Consider the following 18,830-nt stretch of genomic DNA (forward strand, 5'->3'; position numbering starts at 1 on the left):
AAAAATGAAAAAGATTTTAGACAAGAAATGTGGCTTCTGAATGAACAAGAACCACCATAAAACCATGATCTCTTTCCATGAATCTCAGCTGAAAAAAGGGAATGTTAGTAATGGAGTGAAGGGGGAAAGGGAGGTTAGTCATGCTCCTTGCTGCAATTTGATGGAATTAACCACTTTGTCCATTGACAGATTTTTCCTTGGAAAAACACCTTTTGACATATGTGCAATGGTGAAAATACCCTTTCTGCAACCACAACTGCTTACCCAGCTATTTTCCTAGCATTTTTTGTTTCTCCATTGGAGGGTGCACTTGGACTTGCAAACCCTTACTTGCCTTTTCTTTTCTTTGGCTTTTTCTTTATTCTTTTCTATCTACTTCTACCCTTATCTCTTCCAAGGTCCCAGATTAGGCTGTTGGGATCCTTTTCTTCTCTACCTAAACTAGTTGTCTGCCAAGATTAAGCAGTTTGGACAGACTCCTTTCTCTATTCTACAACAGAAAATTTAAACATGGCATGATCCAGATTTAGACTTTTGGACCATCCATCAAAATTTGAAATAAGGTCATCAATATTTGAAACACTTTACACACCTCTTGTTCTCTAGGAAATATGGGATCTTTGTGATATCAAAGCAGAGCATATTTGGACTTTCCTTGGCCAATCATGAAATATGAAACCTATTGGTATAGGCATCCAACACCTCCAACACAAAATATCCAAATGATGAGGTCTCAACCATGCGAAGAAGACCCAAATGTGAACATGATGCTCAGAAGTGGTTCAATCACAAGGGAGGATAGGGGAAAGCAGCCCGAGGAAGATACATGGGTTCACAAGGCTCCTACAAAGGAACCTGAGTTTGACTTAGAACACGCAAAGGAGACATTCATGGAAGCTAAGAAGAGCTTTGCGGAGCCCTCCACTTCAGGAAATAAGGATCAACCAGAGCTAGGGATGGATCCTTCTATGCTTACTACCTTTTTGGAAAGGTGCATGAAACCGCTGCGAGACAATAAGGCAGTTAAGGGACTACAGGAGTTGATCACCAGGTCCGCAAGGTCAGGGGTGTTATCACCTAAATCTGCCTCAGGCTGAAGGAAGGCAAAAATTAGGGTAACCACAAATCATGCTCAGTTTGGTAGCTAGCCCTACCAGAATAAGAGAGGGCTCTCTCCGAGTCACACTTAGTGAATAGATAATCAAAAACGGTCTGAGATGACTTACAATGCAATATTTACCTAAGGCTAGTAAGTGAATAGGGATTCTGGAAACAATTTTATGAATGACCGAGCTTCTGGGATGTTATGGGACTGGCTCTCAGCAAAGAACAGAGAATTTAATACAAAGGCACAGATTATTCCATGAGGCAAGGTAGATGGAAAATGTAACAAGCTAGTTGGAGGTACCGCGGCATGGAAAGATTGCTGAAGAAAGTGAAAACGGCATAGTGACATGAATCCTTTTCAACAGAAGAATAGCACTGAACATGAAATTTTCCCACAGGCAGAGCAATAAAATTGAATTCTACCTAATCTCACTAAGAAAATTTCACTGGAAATGAACATGAATCGAATTAGGAAACATAACGAGTTACATATGAAAACATAAGAGACACATTTGTTACACTCACAACCACAAGAATCTCATGAAACAGAGCGCTTCCTTTCGTTAATTCTCTGTCAAAAATACACAGTGAAGAAACAAATTTTCTTTCCCACAGTCTCCCAGAAGTTACAAGCCAACCAACCCTTTGCAAATAACTTGCATACAATATATAGAATGTGTGAGGAAGAGATAGAACACCCAGGGGTTGGGAATTTACTCTAATCATTACAAAATGGAGATGGAGAGCCAACCATCAGCTACAGGTGCAGTGCTGCAAACATGACATTTGGCACTGGGTGACCGTTTGCCTTCCTTCGCCACTTGGATAGAAGCCAATCTGGAGAAAAAACTCTTTAAATGCCGCCTTTGGTGCCAAAAAATTGAAGTGTATATGACCGGGCCCACTTGGAGAAGTCGCGAACCGAAATTTCGCGAAACAGAAGAAAATTGGCAATTTTTCCTCTGTGCGCCACGCCATTTTCTCTGTGCGTTGCGCTACTTTGGGGCCTGTTTTGGGGCACTTTCATGTGTCAAAAATGTTCCCAAGTGGGCTTGTTGGAAAACCTATCCTGTCTACTTTCTAACCCCACTAGAATTTTCAAATTTGGTGCTCATTTTCCCCTCTAAATCTTCATTCTCCCAAGACTGCTCTCTGTGTGTCAAAAAAGTGGCAGAGAGGCCATTTTTGGGTGTTTTTTGACCTTTAGGAGACCCAGACCTTGCCCAAATTTCTTGCCTGAACACCAGTAGTCATAATTTTCGATGCTGAATCGAAATATGCAAGCTGTTTCTCCATTGGAGCCCTAGAATTTTAGCGTCGCGCCAGTGGCGCGGCACACAGGGAGAAAATCCTTGTTTTTTGCCCAAAAAATTTCCCTGTGACAAAAATTTGCGCAAATTTTTTGAAATTTGGGCTGGAAGTTCTCTAAGGGGTGCCATAATTATCCAAGGAAGCCTCAGCCAAGATTCTAAGCCTATCTTTCTCTTTTGCCCGTTTTTCCCTTCTTGTGGCTTTCCTTAGTTTTGCTTTTAAACTCCCTATCCGGGCCTGTGCACTCATGTTTCACACCCTGTAACGGAAAGCCATATATCTCAATAGAGCAAGGTCCTGGTCAGATTTTTCCAGCAACCTCTCCAATTGCATGTTCCTGATCTTGAGATAGGCCTCCCAGTCTTCATTAATCGCCTGCTCTAGTGATGTGGGCTGAACTCTTCTCCTTTGGGTAGCTTGGCGATGCTCACGGATGTTCTGCAGATCCATGATCGTCTGTTGATCCTCAAGCTATTTGTTCCTCCACTCCAGGTAGTTCATGTTCCATTAGGCCCTCTCCAAGTCAAGGGACAAGGAGTCAATCACTGACCGTTTCTCCTGGATGATCTTTGTGAGCTCCTCATTTGTTGGTTCAGCATCTGTCTCATCATCCTGGAGGAGAACAAACTCGGTCTCTCGCTCACCTGATGGTCCTTCCTCCTGCACTGGCTGCTTACCCTTACCCTACTCCTGTGGTGTTGATGTCGGAAGCGAGGCCCCTTCCACCCCGAGTGGAGATAACACTCACTTTGCTACTGCAAATAAGGGTCTACTACCTTTCTGATAGGTGATATATATTGGCATAGTGGTAGTCTCATGACACTCATACTGATGAGATGGGCCCCCTACCTCATGCTCTGCCTCTGAAACCACCTGTGGAGCACTGAAGAAGTCACGGGAGATGAAGTCCTCCCAAGCAATACCCTGCAATCCCATCTGATGGTCTACCAAAATCCGGATAAGGGCAAAGTGATACACACTGTTGAGCTGCTGTCGAGGGGTCTTGTGCTGCATGAAATTTCTCATCCTCTCTATGTTCCCACAGATGAAAAATGAGAGGTTCATCATCCACACCATGGTAAAGTGCATGAGCAACCTGATGTGATAGGCATAGAGGCGAGAAAACCTCCCCTTGAAACTGAAGTACTTCATGATCAATTTCATGAGCAGGGCATACTCATCTTTCAAAAATCTGAACGGAAAAACTCTCGTGAGTTGGCTCAAACAACTATCTTTGATGTAAGGCTCATAATGATGCCTCTCCACCTTTTTCTTTTTTGCCACTTCTCTCCAATGTTTGGTATGCCTGTCGACACTAATATGGTCTCGGGTGTCAATGTGAAAGTGACCCCAGCCAAGATGGACTGTCCTCCATGTAGGTGAAGTGAAAAAGGTCGGGCCAACTCATGATGAACTCTGACATTCACCACCCTCTGACAAAATTCACAACATGCTAAGTGCTAGAAACAAGACATAGCAAGAGGGCATGCCTGCAACTCGGTGAGTGTGTTTGGCTCGCCTAAGATGTCTACCACTCTGGTGATGTCCCCTTTGGGCACTTTCTACCGAAGCTGTGTTACTGTGGGTCTCCTCCTCATACTCTGATGAAACTTCGGATGCCATTACTGCTGTTTGTACCCTGAGTCTTATGCTACCCTTGAATTCCAATGAAGCTGTTAGTTTCCTTGAAAATCTCTCAATTTGATAGCCTTCCCCAAGGTTTGCAGTGATTTGGCACCGTTTCTTGGCCGCTAGATTGTGTGCGCCGCACACAATTCCCAGTGTGCCATGCACCTTGTATGCGCCACGCCAGTGTTTTCTTTCAACAGCAGGCTGGCAGCGTGTCCGTCGAGCCCGGTGAGTGCGCCGCGCCCCTAGTTATATGCGCCGTGCGCTCCCAGAACCTGCCTCCAATCACTCAAACTCCCCAATCTCACCTTCACACCTTTGAAATGATTTCTCCAAGTCTTGCAAGAGCACAATGCTTTTGATTTGGGTCAAAACATGTATTTATAGCCTTGGAGGAGATGGGTTCGATTTTTGTCTCTTTGAAAAACCCTTTTCTAATGTTGAGTTTTGCACTTTTTCATTGACATTTAGACACACTGATTTTCACTTTCCCTTTGACATTTTGGCTCAAATGATGAAATTTTCGGCACCTCTTTACAGGGACTGTACGACAGAGCATTGGGCCATGTAAATCATAACTGCATCTGAAAATTCAACTGATGATTTTTTGAAATTTTTTTGTCATAATTGACCTTGTTTGACTTTTCTTCAAAACGGAGTTTTGAAGAAGAGTTGATGTCTCTCTAGGTGATGATAAAGCTTTCTGAACCATAGCCGTGTAAAGTCTCCCTCTGGCTTGCATGGCTTGTTCTGGACATGTTTTCAAAGACAAAATTGATGAATTCCTTGACCCAAACATAAACCATGACTTTGTCTTGTAAAGGACCAGACCTAGTGTTGTGGGGAAAAGTATCCGATGCGGATGACCCTATCCCTACTCTAAAGGTGACAGTCTTTAGCAACAACTGAAAGTAAAGCTTTGATGTTTTCCTTTATGAAAGTACAGAGAGGGGGAAGAAATGATCAACCAACCTGGTATCCTTCGCTTAGTCGATCTTGATCCTCTCTCTTTGTCTCTTGTTCCCAGCTCCTTGCTCTCTTTGCCGGTCCAGCTACACACAAGCCCTGCACAAAACGAGAGAGGAAACTACAAGATACAAGTACTCATAACTGATGCATGGATTAGAGTGAATCAAATATACATGTAAATACAATACATCAATGCAATACAAGTATATAGGAGAACATGCAAAACTTTATTGATAGAAGTAACAGGGTTCTGAGAAGGTTACAACCAATGATGGCTCCAATCCAGCAGCACCTCCCCAGCAACAAGAACTCTCCTCTTCACCTCTAGTAAAACAATCACCCAATAGCTCTAACTGTAATCCAACAGCACCTCCTTGCTTTACACAAAATTCCCTCCTTAGACCTCATAGAAGAGCTCTATATATAGGAGAGAAGAAGAGAGGATGAGTCAGCTTGAGGCTGGCATAGAGCTTACTAGTGTCCTCTCCCTCTTCAGTTAATCTTCAGTTCTTGAGTCCACTTGGAGATCCTTGCTTACACATGGTGATCAAGTACCTCTTACTCATCACAGGGCGAATCTCATGAACCAAGTGTCAGTTTGGAAGCTTCCTGGGCAGTTGACACTTTGCAGAATGACTGTGCCACTTGGCCAATCTCGCCCAGCGCAGGTAGCCTTCATTAGATTTGACTTCCAGCGCAGGTACAAGGAGGAGCAGTTGCATTCCAGCGCAGATGCTCAGTGGAGCAGCTGACATGATCCAAAATTAGCCTGTTTTGAAGTGTTTTCAGGTGGAGAACTGATTGGAAGTGCTGTTGTTTGATGACCTTGTTCTTTTAGGGGTAAGAACAACATGTTTAGGGACTGAGGATCCCTGTATTTATTGACATTTCATGCTCCATGCTGCGAGGCACAAAAATGTCTATAACAGTTGCCCCCTAAAGTATGAGGCCGTTTATCGGGTGAAATGCTTTATCTAGAGGGTCCGAAGTTCATTCCAGTGCTGAGGAGGCGCCCTGTAATACAATACAATACAATACATTATTTTTCATTCTATTTTCATGATCTAGCTGAGGCGGGCATTCCCATGCTCAGCTTTTATAAATACATTTTGGTACATATGACAGACGATCGTCTGAAGGTAGACTGATAATTTTCTGCTGAAATTATCATCCTTTGAATAGGATGATCATCTGCTGCAATGATGTACATGGTAAATGCTTTTATATTTCCTGAATATATATCGCAGCCCGGATGGATGAAACTAGATCCGGGGTCTTCAAACTCGTTCGATCTTCACTCTAAGTACAAGTCGATCCATGTGAGAATTGCGCTGAAGTCGAACATGGAAAGACATCGCTTGATTACCGGTCAATAATGAAAACCGTTAACAAGCGCGAGAGGAATCACCAATAATGACGATGACCCTCAAGGTACTGCAGTACAATTCACGTGGCGTGAATAAAGGACTTGGCGTCGAACGCCACGCAAAATCTTTGGTCGAAGGTCATTGATGTATACCTGTCGCCGGAAGTGAGAAACTTGCCATTGAGGCATGCAAGCTTCAAAGTACTGATGGGGGTGTTCCTAGATCAACTTCTTGGATAATGAGCTGAAGTCGACAAGAAGCGATCCGTCAAAGGAGGGCCTTAATGAATCCCACATCAATGACACGGAACGGAGCTAATGACTTTAGTGGAGGTGAAAACAAACTGTGACATATGATTCAGGGTGGCGATCATGAATGGATGAAGGATAATGTATGGCAGTGGATGGGACACAGTTGACACTTTCAGAATGACCCCTCTTGAACATATAACGACACTGATGCAATGGATCGGTAGCATTACCCCAAATGTGGATGGTTTGGCGAGGACCATGGTTATGAGACCGGTGAATGAGACAACCCAACCCGATGTGGTACAGAGGAAAAGTGTCATGTTCAAGAGTGACTTGCTACCTTTAAACTTTGATGTTCTCCCAATTTTTCCCCAGTCATTTCTGACCAGTACCTCTTTATTTTTGTCAAGCTTGAGGAGGATAACATATGCTTGTTTTATAACCTGCCCTTCGGGCAAGCCCATCGCTATGATTTAACGAGCCTAGCGATAGGGAAACTCGTTCTCGTCTAAAGACAAGTTTGTCGCTATTTAATCATTTTAACGAGTCTAACGACAAGGAAAACTCGGTCCTTTTCATTTTTAGAGAGTCTGAAAAGATACAGAAAGTCAACTCCATGATTCCTTTTTCGTCATCTAATCCCTTAAGTCCGAAAAAGTATAAAACAATACAGAAGGGATGGCTGTTCGGTACTTTTATGAGCTGAACAAGACAAGCGCTCGATCTTTTTGTGCAATAATCCCTCAGGTCCAAAAAGATTAAAATCTAGAGGAGGGATAGCGTTCCGGTCGTTTAACGAGCTGGAAGGCCAAAACTCGGCAAACTTTTCATATTTTACGAGTCAGTGAAAAAAGCTCAAAGAAGACTCGTCTTTTGAGGAACGAGTGATAAACAGGGATAGCAGCAGATTCCAGGTACAGGTTGGAATTTTCCAATCACGGCAGCGTCACAAGGATGGCTAGGTGAAATCACTCTTCGCAGATGTTCCTCAAAATGGGTAAACACACAAATGGAAGTGAATGATCGGCCAAATGAAAAGTGGAGGTGATGGTGCACAAACACGACCAAGGCTTTTATGGCTGATGAATTTACGATCTCAAAAGGTTATTTACGGGTACTGGGTTCATTTTTTAAAGAGCTTGAATGCGCCAAAACACTGCTCAAAAGCTTATGTTTATTTTTTAACGAGCATGAACTATGATGCTAAAACTGCTCGGATCTTTTGCATGCCCCCAGCATCATAATGACGCATGTCAAAGGAGGGTGCCCCCCAAGCTTCATTGCAATCAACTCGGTGATTGGAATGAAGGTTTACCTTTGAATTTTGAAAAAGGGGATTTGTTTCATTTTTTAATGAGGTTGACATAATAAAAGAATTATCCTCATGACTCCTTGTTTCATTTTTTAACGAGGTTGACACGAGATAAGAACCGTCCTCGGCGCCGACAAAATATCTAGGAATCTTCCGAATCCAACCAGAAGATTGGATTAGATTTTATTTTGTAGGTTTCCACTGTGGCCACTTCCGCCAGATTACTTGGAGGCGGTAGGGCGAAAGTACCCATTAAGGCAGGGTCTTTTAGGAAACCTACTCCGATATTTTGGAAAAAATGATTCCTTGCATGGATCATTGGAATGCTTCCTGTAACTTGTGAACTGTTGGGGAGAAAAGTTTGTTGGTCGACGATTGTAATTCCTTCTTGGGAGGGAAATGCAATCCTCCTGAAATAGGTCGACACAACCGCGGCCATGGCATAGATCCAGGGCCTTCCTAATAGGATGTTGTAATCGAGGTTTCCATCAATTACTTCAACATCAATTCCTACTGTTTTGCCCCCCAGTTCAACTTGCAAGTTACTTAAAATCCCGTATGGAGTGTATGATCGTCCATCAAATGCTTTTAACGTCGTTGACGATTTCGACAAGGGTGGTGATCCTAATTCTTTCCAGCAACTCATCGACATAAGACATGTAGATGCCCCCTCATCAATAATTGTTCGATGAACAGTTTTGTTGAGGGCTTTCACTTGAATAAGGAAAGCTAGTTGAGCTGGTAACTGAGGGTCATATCCTTTATGATCAAAGGCCACAAGATTGGAATCCATCGGGCCAATCCCACCTATTGCTGGTAATAAAGCTTGCTCTTGGGAGGGGTAATTTTGTGGTTCCTCAAGTGTCGACATAGTGGACGGTGATTGGGCCAGGTCCTTTACTATATTATAATTCTGTGCTCCTTTGGCACGAGGATTAAATGTCGATTTGTGTACTGCTCCCTTTGGCGACTTTATTATTGGCTCAGGAACGATGGGTGGCACAACTTCGGTCAAAGTTGTTGTTGAACTACTAGGTCGTTCATTAACCTTGTTGTTCGACAGCTTTGGATTCCCGTAATTTTTACTCCTTGTCAAAGCATTATTCTGTTGCTTCGAGGTAGACAACATAAGCACTTGGGATCCGGAAGCATTTTGATTAGCAACCAGATTTTGACTTGGATTAGGAAACGGATCAGTCAGTACTGTTGGGGTTTTTGAACTCTTGAAGAGTTTCTTAACTTCAGCTATATGTGGACAATCTTTCGTCCAATGATCCTCATCGCATATATGACACCCTGTCGGGGGTCTCCCTTTCCTTTTCTTTATCTTCTTGCCCCCTGGTTGTTTCAGTTGTTTGCCCTTGTCGGTCGACATGGCATTTACTTCTGAGGTAAGAAGTCGCTCATTTGCATTTTGACTAGAAATTTTGTGTTTGCCAGTCACGCCATTACTGGTGTGAGAGTTAGTATTCGATCCAGGAGGGGGAGGAATTGAAAATTCAGGTCTAGGGGCATCAGGTATTTTGTCGTAGAGCATGCCCGACTGAGTATATACTAAGTCTAAATATTGAGCACGAGCAATGACTTGCTCCTCTGTTACGACTCCTCCCTTGGCCACATCTTCCGTTATAGCCGGAAGTAATGACTTTATAAACCATTCAGCTAACAATTGATCGGGAACGTAAGTTTTCACCATCCTACGACGACGTCGCCACTCATGTATATGATCAGATATGTGAGTGGCCGTTGTCTGTTTGAAGTTGGTGAGGAGTTCTGTCCCTGTTTCATACCTTATCGGTAATTGAAAATGGGTTAAGAAAGTCGTGGCTAAGGAGCTGAAATTGTCGAAAGAGGCTCTTGGCAATTCAATATACCATTTAGCCGCTGGACCTGTCAATGTCCTCTGGAAGAGGCGAAGTCTTATCGAATCATCATTCAGGGTGTTTGATGAACACCACAGATGGAATGTCATCACATGATTCGACGGGTCTTCACCCGGATTTCCATTAAATTTAGGAATATCTGACGGAAGTTTATGTGGAATCGCTGGCCACCAAGGGGCATAAGCAATTGGATCATTCGTCAGCCGGTTTAGATCTGGTAATTCTAGAGTTGCTACAAAGGGCAACTGTTGATTCAGGTTAGGCGAAGCATATCCAGGATAAGATGGAATCGCCTGAGCAGTGGGTCTTTGCATACCAGCATAATGTTGGCAACTTTGACAAGGTTGATGGGTATAACCATTATAGTATGGTTGCCCATTACTTACAAAGACTTGTTGCCCAGGTCCTTGATATGATTGCTGGAAAGGCGGTTGTTGAGATTGAAGCAGCTCTGGTTGTTGGACCATTTGCTGTTGACCAATACCGGATGATTGACCAGGATGAGGAGTCACAGTACTTGTTTGGGCCTGAGTCGCTCCAGATAAGGAGGCACTACCCTGATATTGTGATTGAGTCGCTGAGCCAAGAGGTTGTTGTGTTACAACAGGTAACGCTTGTACTTGCGACACATTCGCCATAGCAGGTGTGGTGGTAATATTCGACACAGGGTGGACTGGTTGCATAGAATATACAACTCCTGGTTGTTGAGGCAGTATTGGTACCCAACTGTTGGATGTAATTCCAGTTTGACCTGAACTTTGTTGTGAACTCACGGATGGGCATCCTCCCGGAGGAGGTAATGAAAAGGCATACTGCCCCCCATATGGTATCAATCCGGAACTCAAGGGGATTGATTGCCCAGGTTGACCTCCAAATGGATCAATTTGGCGAGTTTCAACATAAGAAATACCAGATGATAATCCGGACGAAGAAATAAGAACTAACCATGTCATCGTCCCTGATGGGACTCCGGCTTGTTGTTGACAACTTGCCGGGACAGATGGTATACCAGCGAACATCGTTGGAGTAGCAGTAGAAGCCTCTGCTGCTGCTGTGTCGGACGACACAATCCTAGATGTCGACGGTTGTTCAGACATATCTAGTCTATCCAAAAGATTTCTTAGAGATTCTACAGGAACTTCCACTCGTGGTGGACTAACTTCGAAGATCAACGCGGGAAGGGTGATGATTATTCCGCTTAAAATAAATTTTATTAACGACGCTTTTAGACACAAACTTGCTTTTTCATGTTTTAAGAGTCGAGAAAAAGCTAAAGATGACTCTAGTCGCCTTCGATGTATTAACGAGCCCGAAGTGACAAATGCTCGGTTGGACTTTTTCAGTTATAGAGTTTGAAAAAGACCAAAAGAAACTGCTCTGGAGATCTAGGCAGAGGGTGTGCCAAACCTTTCGCGAAACCACAGAATACGTTTTACGGTACGGGTGGTCGATCTTCGTGAATGCTGTGTTCACTGCATCGCGATCAGTAGGGCGGCCGACACGGTTTCCTAAGGATAAAGGATAAATGCCTATAGGGGTCTCCCAATATATACGCGACGGTACGTGGGAGCACAAGTCCGTATTAGTGCCACCGACTCTCAGGAGGAATCACCCACCTTCGTAGAGATCGACAGTCACTACGTTTAACGACGCCGGAACACGTCTCTACCTAGACCTCTAGATGTTTGCGTTATGTTACAAAGCGTTGTTATGTAAATTGAGTTTATTTTAATGTTGATCTTGCTTAACAGTTTGTCTTTCAGGATCACCACGAGATGTATTGGTACAAATTCCTAAATGCAGCTAAAATGATAAGCAAGCTTTACAATCTTTTTAGCTTTGAAAATCCTAGCTACTGAGGGGAGAGAAAAACAATATCTTTCCACACAGAGCATAAAGCACAAACTAATGCACTTTCTCCCAGATCAGACACACAAACTTATCAAAAATGCAAATGCAAGATGCATGTATTTCTTTTCTTTTCCCTTAATGTTGATGTAAGACAGAAAGGAAACTGTTGTATAATTTTGAATCCGATTCGAAGCGTAAACAAACAAGTTTCGTCTAAAATGAAAAGACACCTTACAGGTACTTGTTTCAACACTAAAAATATATGAATTCAAACCATAATATGAAAAACAAACAAACTCAAACAGCCATGAACAGTAATAAAACTAGCTCTTAAGATCACGACGACACTTTTACAGTTCAAGATCTAAGAGGCCACAGCTATACTGGTTTGCTTTTCACAATGGGAAACTGTAACTGAAACAAGAAATACTGAAAGAACAATCACAGTTTCATCACACAACTGAGGCGGAATAATGTCAAGGAAAAGTGGTGTACAGCAAGTATAATGACCAGCAAGCAATCAGCAAAAAATCAGTGAAAACAGGGCCAAGACACAAAAGGAAAGCTGAGCAAGACAATGGCTAACTGGACCAGCGCAGGTTCTAGTCTGCCAGTTTGACTCTCAGCGCAGTTCCCGAAGGGAGCACCTGCGCTGTAATGCAGACTGCCTGTGGACAGCCTGCACTGACTCACGAGAGTTTCGTCTACAAAGTTTTCCGGGTCATAAAAAGCTCAAAAATGCACTGTTTTTGATGAAATAAAAAGCTATAGGTCAAGTACAGGCTAAGGTATGATCAAGAGGATGAAGATCTATCACAAAGAGTAAAGAGTCTTTTGTAGATAAGCTCTTCAAATCTTGAATTTGCTCAGCAAATGAGCAAGAGTAGCAGTCCCTCTACTTCGCTTTTGATATAGTCAAAAGCTTTTCGATTTGGTACTCTTTTCTTCAAGAAATGAATAGCAAAATACTACAAACACCAACAAGATACTAGGCTCCCCAGCGGAGTCGCCAGTTTGTTGTGGGGAAAAGTATCCGATGCGGATGACCCTATCCCTACTCTAAAGGTGACAGTCTTTAGCAACAACTGAAAGTAAAGCTTTGATGTTTTCCTTTATGAAAGTACAGAGAGGGGGAAGAAATGATCAACCAACCTGGTATCCTTCGCTTAGTCGATCTTGATCCTCTCTCTTTGTCTCTTGTTCCCAGCTCCTTGCTCTCTTTGCCGGTCCAGCTACACACAAGCCCTGCACAAAACGAGAGAGGAAACTACAAGATACAAGTACTCATAACTGATGCATGGATTAGAGTGAATCAAATATACATGTAAATACAATACATCAATGCAATACAAGTATATAGGAGAACATGCAAAACTTTATTGATAGAAGTAACAGGGTTCTGAGAAGGTTACAACCAATGATGGCTCCAATCCAGCAGCACCTCCCCAGCAGCAAGAACTCTCCTCTTCACCTCTAGTAAAACAATCACCCAATAGCTCTAACTGTAATCCAACAGCACCTCCTTGCTTTACACAAAATTCCCTCCTTAGACCTCATAGAAGAGCTCTATATATAGGAGAGAAGAAGAGAGGATGAGTCAGCTTGAGGCTGGCATAGAGCTGACTAGTGTCCTCTCCCTCTTCAGTTAATCTTCAGTTCTTGAGTCCACTTGGAGATCCTTGCTTACACATGGTGATCAAGTACCTCTTACTCATCACAGGGCGAATCTCGTGAACCAAGTGTCAGTTTGGAAGCTTCCTGGGCAGTTGACACTTTGCAGAATGACTGTGCCACTTGGCCAATCTCGCCCAGCGCAGGTAGCCTTCATTAGATTTGACTTCCAGCGCAGGTACAAGGAGGAGCAGTTGCATTCCAGCGCAGATGCTCAGTGGAGCAGCTGACATGATCCAAAATTAGCCTGTTTTGAAGTGTTTTCAGGTGGAGAACTGATTGGAAGTGCTGTTGTTTGATGACCTTGTTCTTTTAGGGGTAAGAACAACATGTTTAGGGACTGAGGATCCCTGTATTTATTGACATTTCATGCTCCATGCTGCGAGGCACAAAAATGTCTATAACACCTAGACTTTCATGAGCTTCAGTGGTTATGGACAAAGACCTGAGCCAGCAGGGGCTAGACATGAGGGAAAATGACTAGCATGACTTTCTCTGTCAGATCATGGCATGTCCCTAGTGAAATGCAGCTGAGTGAATGGAGCGGGACACCTTAAATTGAAATGCACAAAGAATTTTGATCTCTGACGGAGAGCTGACCAGACCGACCCTAACATTGGCTACAATGGGGGATGGTAGCTCCTTGGAGGTGCCAAGAATAGCAGATCTCGTGAGGAGCTAGATAGTGCCTTTTGTCCATTGGGCTATGGAGTCATTATTTCAATAAACAGCACAGGACTCTGGCTTATTTATGAAACTGAAAGAACCAAGAAATTGGCTCTACTTGACATTGAAATAACTGAAAAACTAACTTCACAGACTGAAACCAAACTGCAATAAAAAATGGTATTTACAATGATAGTGGAAGCAACGTTAATAGATCAACATTGATACCGCTTGAGTAGTCGACCATTGATCGGCCCTCCAGGACAATCTTCCCCATTCATTTCCTTCAGAAGAAAGGCATTCTGACCCCTATATGCTGCAATTTTGAAAGGACCTTTCCAAAGATTTTTGAACTTTCCATGCTTGCCTTTCTCTTCATTCCTTGCATCCCACTTCAGTACCACATCATCCAACTGAAATTTATCTACTTTTGTTTTTCTGTCATAGATTTTCTTTATCTTCTCCTGCAACTTGGATGTGTTCTTGAAAACTTCTTCTCTTGTTTGCTGCAAGTGGATCATTTGATTCAGCCTTCTCTGCATAGGATCTTCCTCACTGCCAGCCTCCTGAAGAAGTCTGACCACCAGGGCAGCAAGAGAGGCAGGGAATACTGTGTCAACTCCATAAACAAGCTCAAACGGTGACATACCAATGGACTTTTTCTGACTGATCCGATCTGCCCAAAGCGCATGGACCAACCTCTTGTTCCAGCTCTTCTTATTTATTTCTAACAGCTTCTTGATGATGTTGACCAAAGATTTATTCGAATATTCGGCCAATCCATTGCCTTGTAGAGTATAGGCAGTTGAATGACCCAAAATTATGTGATATTTATGACAAAATTCTACCATCCTTTTCGATTTGAAAGCTACTGCATTATTAGTGATTAATTTGTTTGGACAACCAAAGTGAGACAAGATGTTATTTTTGAGAAATGAAATGATTACCATGTCTGTGGCTTTTCTGGTAGGGGTTGCCTCAATCCATTTTGTGAAATAGTCTGTCGCTGTAAGGATCCATCTATGCTGTCTGGAAGAGGCGGGATGAATTTCCCCAATGAAATCCAACCCACAATGCTGGAAGGGAGTGCTCACTTCAATAGGCTTAAGTGGCAAAGGCTGTAATTTCTGTTTTCCTTCGAAAATCTGACATTTATGACAACGCTTGACCATCTTATGCACATCAGCAAACAAAGTAGGCCAGTAGTATCCTGCTCTCAAAATTTTGCTAGCTGTTGACTTCCAAAAAAGATGACCACCACACTCTCCTCTGTGGAAATCCTCCATGACTTTCTTTACCTCCTCTTCCACGAGACAATTTAACAAAATTCCATCGAGATCTTTCCAATACAATGCAGAATTCAAAATACAAAACTTGGCAACCTTCAATTTGAGTGTTCTCGCTTTGTTTCTAGTCATGTCGGGCAGTGGCGATAGATTTTTCAGCACGTATATTATATCTGAATACCATGGGGACAAAGCAAAAATTTCGGATACCTGAATTGACGTTCCTTCCTCATTCTCATCGGACATGGCAGTGATTAAATTTATGTCCAAGGCATGCAAGTTTGATTCAGCCATTAGCTTCACCAACCCCTATCCTTTGACCAGTTTTGTAGGCTTTATCTCCACATCATATTCCAGCAAGGCTGCAATCCATTTGCCTCTTCTCCCTTCCGGATCAGTCTGCACTAAAACATCTTTTACAGCAGTGTTAGGAACATAGGCCAGAATGTGAGAATGTAGGATATATACCCAGAAATCCTTCAATGCCTTCACCAATGCCAAGGCTTGCTTCTCAATGATGTTGTACTTTAAAGCTACATCCCTTATAGCCCTGCTGAAGAATGCAATGGGTCTTTCATGATCATCTCTCTTCTGCAATAATACTGCTGCCATAGTGTGCTCAGAAGCAAATAAAAACAATATGAAATCCTGAGTGTAGTTCGGGCTGACTAGAACTGGAGCTGAAGAAAGGGCCAATTTGACCAAGTTGAAAGATTTTACAGCCTCCTCTGTCCATTTCACCTGGCTTTCCTTCTTAAGCATGTTGGTCATTTCTCTTAAGTGTTCTACAAGATTAGGCACAAAACGACGCAAAAAATTCATTTTACCATTGAATGATTGTATTTCCTTTTTGTTCCTAGGCAGATCGATTTGCTGAATTGCTTGCACACGTGCTGGGTCTATACGAATGCCATCCTTTGAAATGATGTGCCCAAGAAATTTTCCTTCCTCCATGGTGAACAAGCTCTTCTTAGGATTCAACAATAGACCATATTTCTTGCATTTTTGAAAGACAATTTTTAGGTGATGCATGTGCTCTTCATCAGATTTGGAAAATACCATCAAATCATCCAAGTAAACCACCAAAAACACATCCTTCTCGTTTGCAAAAGCCAAGTCCATTGCCCGCTGAAATGTGGCGCCTGCATTCTTTAAACCGAAGGGCATTTTAGCATAGTGAAAGGTTCCCCATGGAGTGGTGAATGTTGTTTTGTCTCTATCATCTTCATGGACAGAAATTTGGTTATATCCAGAATAACCATCAAGTAGTGACATACGAGATGCCCCCACTACTCACTGAAGTATATGGTCCCTCTTGGGCAGTGGATAGTTGTCCTTCAATAAGACCTTATTTAGATTTCTGAAATCAATGCATAGGTGAATCTCACGGTCTTCTTGCGTACAGGCACTAAGTTAGATATCCAATCTGAAAATCTGATGGGCACAATGATACCTGACTTGTACAACCTATTTACCTCCTTTTCGATAGACGGCAACAACTTTGGATTTATCCTTCTCAGCTTTTGTCTAAATGGTTTTTGATTGGGCTTGATAGGTATTGTGTGCTGAATAATATTTGTATCATAGGTCTTTAAATTAGAATAATCCCAAGAAAATACATCTGCAAATGAAGCCATCAAACTGATGTATTTATCCTTGGTCTTTGGCGGTAATGCTTTGGACAATTTTACCAACTTTGGATTGGCAACTGTACCGATGTTGACTTCTTCTACACCCTTCTCTGTTGGCTGTAATGTTGGCTTGTGGGCTACATCATCCTGATCAAAAAGTTCCTCTAGAGGTATCAAGCCTTTAGGAATGATGTTATTCTTCAGCTGCAACACGTCCATTTGATTGATCTGCACTTCATCTGTACCATTCCCTTTGCCTTCATCATTTTCTACATCAATTGAGGTTTCTTTGAACTTGCCTTTGTTGAGCAGAAAATCCTTAATCTCCTCATCATCTTGAAACACTTGCCAATGTTGCTGATTGTCTGGAATGGTTGGACGATGTTTGACATGGATTTCAAATTTATTGTTGGAGTTCATGGGGATCTTCAAGCTACTCGCTGCCTTGGAAAGAGCATCAACAATACTATTTTGTATACAAGGCACACATGTCAAGGTGTATTCTGAAAATAACTTCAAGATGTCTAAAACAACATTACAATAGGCCCTCATCCTAGGATGTTTTGCTTGATACTCACCTCTGACCTGTTTTATTACTAACTCGGAGTCGCCATATACCAAAATCCTCTTTGCATTCAGCTTTCTAAGAATCTTCATATCAGCAATCGGAGCTTCATACTCAGCTTCATTATTTGAACATTCAAAGGCCAGCTTGTCAAAGAAAACTCTCACGCTGCTAGGCACTCTATTTGGGGCGGAAAAAGGACTGCGTACCCAAATTCCAATTCCAACGCCATCATTCCCTACTGCTCCATCGAAATCCATGGTCCACAAGCCTTCTTCCTCCTCTTGTAAGTGCTGGAAATCTGTTTGTCATGCCTTGTCTGCTTGCTGTCCATCACTTTCAGCTGATTGCCCAATGTTTTCCTGCTTTTCTTGTCTTTCTTTCTTCAAAATTCCTCTGAAATTTTCTGTTATTTCCGGAATGTCATCTACTTCTACTATCTGACTATCTATCTCATTTAATCTATCTGAAAACAAAACAAAAGACTCTAAATCTGTATGTACATAATTAATAGGATGATTTATAGGTTTCTCCTTGCTTGTGATGATATATTTCATTTTTTGTTCCCGATATAACTTCCTAATTTGTCCAAACACTGGGATTGTTGCATAGGAGAAATCCAGCTGTAGTGTCCCTTTCAATTTCGCTACCTAAGACCTGGAAAGAAGCATGCCAAACCTTGGAGGAATATCTGCTACCACCACATCCATCAAAACATTTTTCATAGGAAGCTAATCCAAACTCACAACTAAGTCTTTAATGAGTCCTATACACCTTACTCTGCTGGAATCGAATTAATAGAGATCATGATATTGCCGGGTGATGTCCAGACCAAGCTTATACATGATATCCTTGGGCATGAGATTGTGAGAAGCTTCGGAATCGAACATGCCATTGTGTAACACAAAATCATGCAATCGTAAACTGATATAGAAGGGTGGCACATCGCTATCGGGAGACTCACCATTCGTTGCTGGTCCAAAAATCATTTCGGGCTGATCATCTTCTACATTTACCATGTCAAACATTGGGTCCAAATTCAACATTTTAGAAATATGTCCTCTATAACTGCTGTTCTTCATTATTTCAATCAAGGGGATGGATACCTTTAACTTAGAAATCTCATTCTCTCGGCTAAAAGCGGGAGTTTTTTCTACCTCTTTGACTGGGATCTCTTTCCTTTCCTTTTCTTTTGATGTGGTTGGTTGCTGTGATTGTTCTGCTAATTTTGATTTGCTGCTCTCCAGACCAACCGCCTCCTTTCCCTTTCTTTGTGTAGCTGATGAATCATTTTTTGTTGTTTCCCCCTCCTTTTTCTGAACTGGTTTAGC

This window comes from Pinus tabuliformis, chromosome 4_1, assembly GCF_031772625.1.
Source record: "Pinus tabuliformis cultivar Carrire ecotype Pingquan chromosome 4_1, CPIR1, whole genome shotgun sequence".
Taxonomy (NCBI): Eukaryota; Viridiplantae; Streptophyta; class Pinopsida; order Pinales; family Pinaceae; genus Pinus; species Pinus tabuliformis.